The sequence below is a fragment of the Alexandromys fortis genome, unplaced genomic scaffold (assembly GCF_014885135.2).
Source record: "Alexandromys fortis isolate MF-2015 unplaced genomic scaffold, M_Fortis_MF-2015_v1.1 scaffold_45, whole genome shotgun sequence".
In the NCBI taxonomy this organism is placed as follows: Eukaryota; Metazoa; Chordata; class Mammalia; order Rodentia; family Cricetidae; genus Alexandromys; species Alexandromys fortis.
The window spans coordinates 7,084,423-7,093,503 of record NW_026067926.1 but is presented as its reverse complement, the minus strand read 5'-3'; the positions used below and the strand labels follow the sequence as shown (position 1 = coordinate 7,093,503).

The 9,081-nt window shown below is 50.1% G+C and overlaps 1 long non-coding RNA gene across 2 annotated transcripts; it reads right to left on the bottom strand.

The window, feature by feature from the left end:
* Positions 1-291: 291 nt before the first annotated feature.
* On the bottom strand, positions 292-5,562 carry LOC126502333 (uncharacterized). Of its 2 annotated transcripts, XR_007591906.1 has the most exons (7): positions 3,831-5,109; positions 3,330-3,445; positions 3,128-3,220; positions 2,000-2,254; positions 1,200-1,910; positions 670-883; positions 292-450 (listed from the first exon to the last, which is right to left on the bottom strand). It is a non-coding gene; the product is annotated as an uncharacterized lncRNA (long non-coding RNA). The 2 variants fall into 2 exon arrangements; XR_007591905.1 differs by lacking the exon at positions 3,831-5,109 and adding an exon at positions 5,415-5,562 and having other exon boundaries at positions 670-1,910.
* Between the last annotated feature and the right edge of the window lie 3,519 nt (positions 5,563-9,081).

Sequence of the window (9,081 nt, the reverse complement as noted above, 5' to 3'; positions counted from 1 at the left end):
GAACTCACTCTCCAGGTCTCTTAGACCAGGCTGTCCTCAAACTCACAGAAATCCATCTACTTCTGTCTCCTGGGGGCTTGTGATTAAAGATGTGCACCACCACCACCACCCTGCTCCTTTTCCTGCTTCTTAAAAGGACTCAGATTTTTATTTTGTGTCTACATGGGTAATCCCCTAGACTTCATCAAGAGATGATTAAGAGTTTTTAATTCAAAAATCTTTAATTACATCTGCAAAAATTATATTCTTTTTCCAAATAAGGTAATACTCAGGGGTGGGCATTTTTTTTTTTTTTAGGAATATGGGGGCCAGTCAACTTGTCTGCATTTATAATCACCAAAGAGATGTAACTCTAGGTCCGTCTGTGAGGGCGTTTCTAGAGCGGTTCAGCGAAGAGGGAAGACCTGCCCTGAATGTAGGCAGCACCATCTTGTGGGCTGGTGTCCTAGACTGCAGAAGAAACAAACAAACAAACGTGGGGAAGGAAGCCAACCCAGAGCCAGCAATCACCTCTGTCTGCTACCCAATCCACCCGCACGAGGACAAGCAGCCTCCTGCCATCACTGTGCCTTCCTATCGTGAGCCCCCAACCAACCAACTCTTCCTTCTTTAAGTTGCTTTTGGGGGGTATCTGGTCACAATGAGGAGAGTATGGAATGCATCGGCCACCTGTACTCAGCCAGCTGTGCTGAGTGATGCTGGGTTCCTGCCGCCATTCTTGGCCCCTGTTTCTTCAGAGCATTTCTGGAGCTGGAAGCTCAGAGCTTGGAGCTCGGAGCATCCGCAGTTGGTGTGGACCACATACTACTTCATCCATTGCTTCCTTCACTGCACACATCTTCCACACCACCGTGGGTTCTCAAGTGTGCCGGGCAGCAGGGAACTTGAAAGAAAACGAGGCATCCTGAGGTTACAGAATAGAAAGGTCCACTCCAGAAAAGAACCCATTCCTTAGACTCCAGATAATTTTTCCATTAGAAAAGTCTCCGTTAGAGTTGGTCCTGAAGGTGTAGGTGTGAGAGAACCCACCCTGAGGACGTGAAAGCGGGAGCAATGGCCCCACCCCTCGATCATCCCTGCAAGGGGTGAACTAGCCAGAGTGATGCAGGAGAACTCAGCCTGGTGGGACAGGGAGAGCTGGCAGGCTGACCACCCCTGCAGCTACCCAGGCCCAGAACTAAGGCTGTGTGTTGACCCACCCCAACATCCACCCCATCTGTACTCCTGGAGCATGAGGTGGGAGTCGGGTGGGGCAGTCCTGTGGACCCCGGGCTGCAGGATCCCTGCCACACAGGGCAGCAGGGGGATGTCCAGGAAGAGTCCCAGGGAGGGCCCAGCGATCGATGCTGTAGCAGAGACCAGGAACCTCGAGTCAGACCAGTTATTCTTTGCGATGAACGCCTACATGTGAAAATGTATAGACAAAGGGGTTTACTGCGTGTCTCACTGCGTTACACCGAAGCTTCCATTACGGGATTCTCCATTTCTTCCTTCCCACCACCCACCTTCTTCTCTTAAATTTTGTTCTGTTTTTTGGGGGGGGGAGGTGGGGAGGCAGGTGAGATCGGAAGACATGATGTGGAGACATGATGTGAAAGACACAAAGAATAAATAAAATGAAAATTAAAAAATAAGTGAAGTAAGCAAAGTTTTAAAAAATATCTCCATTAATGTTTAATACGTGATGAAGGGCCCACCCGGATCTTGACAGCCCAGCAAGGCAATGCACACCTCCCTCTATCTCCTGACAGCAGAAAGGGGGAAGAGAAAGAAGTGACAGGAGGGCCAGGAGCAGCGGCAGGCGGTCAGCTTAATGGACAGGTCTTTGGATCTGTGCCAGGTGCCTCCTGGCCCATGCTGAGCGTCATCTCCTGAACCGTCTGAGCCTGCAGTGAGGCTGGTGCCATTTCCTGTTTAGGGAAAGTGAAACTGAGAGAGGGTAACAGATTTGTCCCAGGTCACACATCAGGCAGGCCTGATTCCCCAGCAAGGTTCTTACCCTCTGGCCTCTATTGCCTGGCACGTTGTTTGAGAAGCAAAGGAGCGTCCTGGGAAGGCAGGTTTTGGTCCATCTCCCTCACTATGTACGGGATGAGGATCTGGAAGGCGGAATCTCTGCTGCTTTCGTCTCAGTACTCCTACAGCTTTGGCCACACTAGGTACTTGAGGGTCTTATTGAATGAGTTCACAGGACTGTGAGCAGAGAGACCAGCCCAGGGGCGGGAAACAATCACGGTCAGGGAACACGTGACATCTGAGGAAGAGGATGGCGGCACTGTTGTGCAGGACTCTGCAGTTTTTAAGTGGCCACTGAGGCTCTGCCCAGCAGCCATTTGTTCTAGCCCACAGCCTCCAGGCACACATTCTGTGCTGTGGGAACACCAGCTCAAGATGGCGTCTTTCTGAGGCCCCCACCTGCAGCAGCCCTGACTCTGTAAGCTGCTCCCTGGTGGGACCTGGGCCCACCGTTCCCTTGGTAGTCCGCTGTGTGGATTTGGAGCCTACTGGAGCCTTCACTCAGCATCTTTTCCTATCCACTTTCCTGTGACTCTCAGACTGTATGTGATAAGTGACACATGTTTGTTTGTTTGTTGTTTGTTTTTTAAATTATCTGCAGAGCTGGGGATGTGACTCAGTGGAATGCTAGTCTAGCTTACCCGAGGCCCTAGGTTCGATCCCTAGCACCACACAAACGAGGCCTGGTGGTGCACAATCTGCAATCCCACCACTCAGGAACTGAGCAGGAGGATCAAAAGTTCAAGATTATCCTTAGTTACATAGAGTTCAAGGCTAGCCTGGAACACGTGAGACCCTGTCTCAAAAGCATACACCACACCAAAAACATCACACACACACACAGGCTCTGTCCCTGCAGAGGGAAGAGCCAGTTGGTGACATTTGTATGGCTGTCCCAGGGATGGTGAGTTAACGCAGGTTGTTCAAGATTCACAGGCCTGGCCCAGAGAAGCCAGTGAAAACAGGACCTGACACATAACACCACCAACCATGATCCATAAACAGGTGAACAACCAAGTATCTTGTCTTAGTTAGGGTTTTATTGCTGTGAAGAGATGCCATGAACAGGGCAACTCTTATAAAGGAGAACATTTAATTGGGACTGGCTTACAGGTTCAGAGGGTCAGTCCGTTATCATCACGGTGGGAAGCATGGCAGGACACAAGCAGACATGGAGCTGGAGAGGCAGCTGAGAGTTCTACACCTGGATCAGCAGAGAGCAGAAAGAAAGAGAGAGAGGACACAGGGACTAACGTGAACTCTTGAAACTTCAGAGCCACACCCAATGACATGCTCTTCCCAACAAGGCCCACCTCCTAATAGTGCCACTTCCCTGTATGTCTTCGGGAGTCATTTTCATTCAAACCAACCCATTTGGCTCAACCCAATCTTCTCTCTTAATGTATCTGAGCAACTGGACAGCGGAGCCCTGGGGAAGCAGGATTGAGAAATAAACAGACGTTTTAGACATCAGACACTCTGGAACAGGCAGAAACCACGTGAGTCAGGAGGAAGGAAGAGATAGCCCACTAGGGAGGGGAAGACTGAAAATGGCGGGTCCTAGCTGGCCAGCTGACAGGAGGGAACAGAGCTGCTGTGAGGCCCCCAGCTTCTGGGACTCAACGTTGAAAGAACAGCTGTCGCCACTGTTCCCAGGACCCATTGAATTCCCTATGGGGCCTGAGGTCATAGAATGAGTCTCTTCCCGGGAGCGCAGATTTGGGGAGGAGGAGGGGCATGGCGGGGGAGGGGCAGGGCGTGGGTTAAAAAGGCCTTTCCGGTTCCCTTGGAAGCAGACCACAAGCTACAATCACCTGCAAAAGTTTCCTTGGAAAGAGAGCCCCGAGAAATCTTTGCAGCAAACTGAGCCGGTCCCCTGCTGTCCACAGAGACTGCCTGGAGCTCCTTCCCGCCCCTGGACAGACAGACTGTCCCAACAGAACGCTCCCTGCAAGTCTGGACCGTTGCTTGGCACCTGGTGAAGGAAGTGCTCGGTTTGGGACAGGAGAGGATGGCTACCGAGTCTTTCCAGCTGTGCGTGAGAGTGGCGGGAGCGGTCCTTAGAGGTGCCCTGCCTGAGAAACAGGACAGTCGTCAAGATCCATGACTGCAATTGGGCCCGATGGATCTGAAGGGACTGCTGAGCTGGTCTGGGTCCAAGAGTTCCTTCGACCCACTGAGTCCACTTTGGAAGGACCGATTGCAGCCAGGATAGAGAGGGGCACTCTCTAGTGCAGCGTCCCAAAGAAGCTGGTTTGACTTTTAGTTTGTCTGAAGTGTGGGAGGAAGGTTAAGCAGATGAGACTGGAGAGTTAGTGTCATGAACCACGTGTGCCACCATGTCTGGCTAGGATGTCTTCAGGGCAGATGTCAGAAGACTAACAGACAGTAAGGATATTTCTTTGCAACTGCAAGTAGAGGCTCACTAGCCCCCCCCCCCCCGCCCCCCAGCTTGTCCTCTAAATGGTTTCCTGTGGCATCTTCTTCCTTCCATCTCTCTGCTCTCTCATCCACAGCTTGGCTTTCCTCCTGGTTCAAGATGGCTCTGGGTGGTCCCATCCAAATACTGCAACAACCATCAGAAAACATACCCAGCAGGCCAGCGAGATGGCTGAGAGAGGAAAGGTGCTTGCCAGCAAGCCCAAGGACCAGAGTTCAGTTCCTGGAATCCACACTGTAGAAGGAGAGAGCCATTCCCCCTACCTCGTCCTCTGACTTCTAGACTTACACTGTGGCACATGTGAGTCTCGTCCCCTAACCAACACACAATAAACAAACAAACAAATATATAAAATCTCCTTTAGAAAGAAAGAAGGGAAACAAACCTAGGAGCTGGGGAGGTGGCTCGGTGGATAAGAGTGAGCAGTTGCTACACAAACATGAGGCCTGAGTTGATTCCCCAGTACCCTCACAGGCCCATGATCCCACCACTGTGTAGGGAGGAGACAGGAGGTCCCTGGGACTTGCTGGCCACCAGGTTCAGTGAGAGGCCCTGTCTCAGGGGAATGAGGTGAGGAGTGGTTGGGCAAGATCCCCATTGTCTTCCTATAGCCTCCATGGGCATGGCCCATGTGTACTCTCTCCCCAGACCACATGAGAAGCAAGAAAAGAAAGAGAAAATCATACTGGAGGAGGGCAGGTCTTTCCTCTGGGGCATGTTGAGAAACAGGAAATTCTTTTGGAGGTTTCATGAATTAGTCACATGGTCACAGGGGACAGCAGAGGAGGCTGGGAAGTGTAGTAATGGCCCTAGATGCCATGGATCCTGCTGAAATGCATGCTATCGCTATGAGAAATGATGAGAACAAACACAGAAGGGCAACCCCCAGGCTGTGCCCCAGAATCCTCGCACTCTAGTTCCTGTTTACTGTGACTCACAGCTGCTGATAAGCGCTTACCTTTACAAGGAGGTTGTAAGATCTCTGCTTTAAAGTTTCAGTTTGTGGATTTTTAGCTGATGTAGTTAAGAGCACTTTTTTTTTGAAGACTGTCTTGCTATGTAGTCCAGCTGGTGTCAATCTTCGAACTTCTGCTCCTTCTGCCTCAGCCTCTGGAGTGTGGGGTTACAGGGTTTCAGAGCAGGAACTGTCTTTGTTTTGTTTTGATATTTTCCACTTACAGATAGGATTTCATGTAGCCCAGACTGACCTAGAACTTCCTGTCCTTCTGACTCCACCTCCTAAGCGCTAGGATTATGGGTGTATACTACCATATCCATCAATCTCTCTCCCTTTTTCCTCTTTTATTATCTACCTATCTGTCTGTATGTCACCTGTCTGTCTGTCTGTCTGTCCATCCATCTATCGATCCATCCATTTATCTCCTCACTCTGTAGCCTGAGATAGCCCAATACTCTGCAAACCTTCTGCTCAGTCTTCCAGGTGTTGAGATTCCAGATGTGAGCTCCTTCACCCAGCCCTCATGTCTGTCATACAGGCCCTCAACCGCTGGCCAGTAGGTGGAGTGGACTGAAGGAGAAAGGATGAGCCCTATCTCAGAAGTCCAGCAGAGTAGGTCTGGGTCAGTACGCAGCCTTCCCTAGAGAATGTTCTCTCTGAGCTGCACTTTAGAGACCACTGCTGTGAGTTCTGCACCCGGCATCAGTTAAAGGAAAGCTTTGGTCTGGCTAAGATGCAGAGCCAAGAGAGCGCTAATGAGTCTGGCGTAAGCGGGTACCAATAAAGTGGTACTCTATGAATCAAGGCCATGAGAACTGCATTGCAAGCTCCACACAATTAGAGGCTAACTCATGAGCTCCAGCTCTTTGACTTTGAACCGATTTATGGACACCAAGTTCCCACTGACATTGTCTGGTGACGTCATGGTGTGAATCCTGACAGCCATTAAATTTCTCACCAGAAGTCTAACAGGGCCGAAGAAACTCAGAAGGGAGTGGGATACAAAACCACAGAGCCCTCAAAGCCATTGGGCACGAAGTTTCAAAAGTGAGCATGTCAGATACAAGACCCCCCCTTCCCTGTCTGCTAGCGGCACTGGCAGTGAGATGAAGCCGGCTGGAGCATTTTCTCAGTGGCAGCCAGAGCTTTAATAAGTAGTTCCACGTGATGTAGCTTGTTCTGCCCTTCCATGCAGAACAGACATACAAAGTAGCATCTGTCTTCATCTCTACTTTACAGGTGGGAAAACTGAGGCACGGGCACGCTGTGTTCGCTGCCTAGGACCTATAGCCTGAAGCGACTGTGCTGGAATTTGAACCCAGGTCTTCCATACTAAAGCTTTTATTGCTCTGCGCATTGCTTCACGTTTGTTGTTTCCAGATTCCCTGTCTCCTGTCTGGTGATATCTTTCATGATCTGGAGCAAAAAATAAGACATAGGAAGAGAAATTTCCTAAGGTTCCGTTTACTGTGGAGTCTTGTCTCACATGGCAGGGACATTTCCAAGGACAGCCCTTGGAAAAAGAAAGCCGTATTAAGTTCAAATTGCCTCACTCTGGGGACAGAGCGGTCTGCGCCAGTCACTCACAAATTAGAGCATTCCATGACGGATCAGTTTCACTTCTAACTTCCAGGAGCACACAATGGGATGCAGCGGGATGCAGGCTGCAGTGTCGGAGGGTGACTAGGATGGATAAATGGGTGCAGAGAAGGAAGGACAGGAGACGGAAGACAAAACGAGCAGAATGAGATACGACGCTGAGCTCCCGGTGGCTCATACACAGGACTGACAGTGTGGCTCTCTCAGTTTCTCTGCACGTTTGGGAGATGTTTTTTTTTAATGTAATGCTGATAGAGAAATAATACACTTAAGATGCTCTTTGGAAGCTGCCGGCACTCATTCTCCCGTTGGCTATAGCAGTCAAATTCTCTTGTGTCAAAACCAAATTCTCACTTTTGGGCATCTGGCGATCCCAAGGGACCAAGCGGTGTGAGTAGTTTGCAGCTGCTCTGGAAGTGGTGGAACTTTAAGAGGCGGGCCTAGCGGGAGGTCACCAGGTTCACTGAGGGTGCATTACCGCCTCCTCTCTGGAAAGGGCCTTGTAATTTATCTTAAGCACAAACACATGGCAGAGAGAAGGGAGGAGAATGGGGGAAAGAAGGTGTGTGTGTGTGTGTGTGTGTGTGTGTGTGTGTGTGTGTGTGTAAGAGAGAGAATGAGGAGGGAGGGAGCTAGGGAGGGAGAGAGAGAAATGATCACAGGAAGCCCTTGTTAGAATCCACTGAGCGATGAACCCTCACAGTGAGAATGACCAGCACTGGAGTCTTCTGACTCCCTCGCCTGTCACCTCCTGTCATCTACCGTGTGTTGTCTGGTGGCAGAGCCTGTAAGAGGCGGGGTCTTGACTTAGTTCCCCTTTCTGTTGCTATGGTAAGAGACTGGGACAGAAGCAACTTAACTAAGGGTTTATTAGGACTGAGGTTCAGTCCTCATGGGGGAAGTCAGTGCCTTCCCTGAGGGAGCAGAGTCTGAAGGTCACAGGACATCCTCCCGGGGGACCACAGTCCTTGGCATGGTGTCACCTAAGGATAATGTGGGTCTTCCTACCCAGTCTAGAAACTCCTCCCAGACACACCCGTGGGCCAACCTGTAGCACAAATAATAAAAACCCAGAGACAGTTATTGGGGTTCAAGCTGAAGATCGGAAAAGCAAAGCAACCAAGGCACTAGAGAGATCTTACCTCTACCAAGGCTCAGACAAACAAAAGGGGTGATCCTTCAATGCTCCCCACCAACCTCAGACTCCACACTCCACTGAGTTCCTCTCTTCCCTTTCTGTTCCTCTCTGGGCCCAGCCATATCACTCCTGTCTCCACCTCCCTAGTGCTGGGATTAAACGTGTGTGATCCCAAGTGCTGGGATCACCTTTGTATGAACTCCCTTTCTCTTTTAGACAGATTCAGTCTTGTGTAGTCCAGGGTGAAGTTGAACTCACAGATCTGTCTCCCGAGTCCTGGGATTAAAGGAGTGTGTCACCACTGCCTGGCCTGTATGGCTGACAAGTATGACTGCTTTGCCCTCTGATCATCAGGCAAACTTCATTTATTAAATCACAAATAATATACCACTATAACAACCTAACCTAGACAGACCCCTCACTGGCTTCTCTTCTAGGTGATTCCAGTCTGCCAAGTAAACCATCAATATTAACTATCAAGGCCCGGCAGAGCAACTTAAGGCTATAAAATGGCCTGAATCCCAGCATTCCTTCCTCCTACCCCACCATCCCTCCCTCTCTCCTCCTTCATGGCCACAAAGTAAGCAGTTCTGACCTGCCACAAGCTCACACTGTGATGTATGGCCACAGGCCTGGAACAGCTGGAAAGTGAGTCAAGAGAAACATTGTCTAAGTTGATTGTCTCTGGTCTTGGTTACTGCAAAGGGAAGCGGGCTCACAGGTGACTAATAATGGTTCCAGTTTCCTTCATCGTGTCCCTGGAAACAACTTCCCTCCAAGAAACGGTGATAAGTTCAAACCTGGGGAAAACTCAGCCAGCAACATGGGTTCCTGAGGGACCCCACAACTGTGATTTCTAGGTGTGTTGGATAGTTATATGTCGACTTGACACACGCTAAAATCATCTGGTGGAGGGAACCACAATTAAGA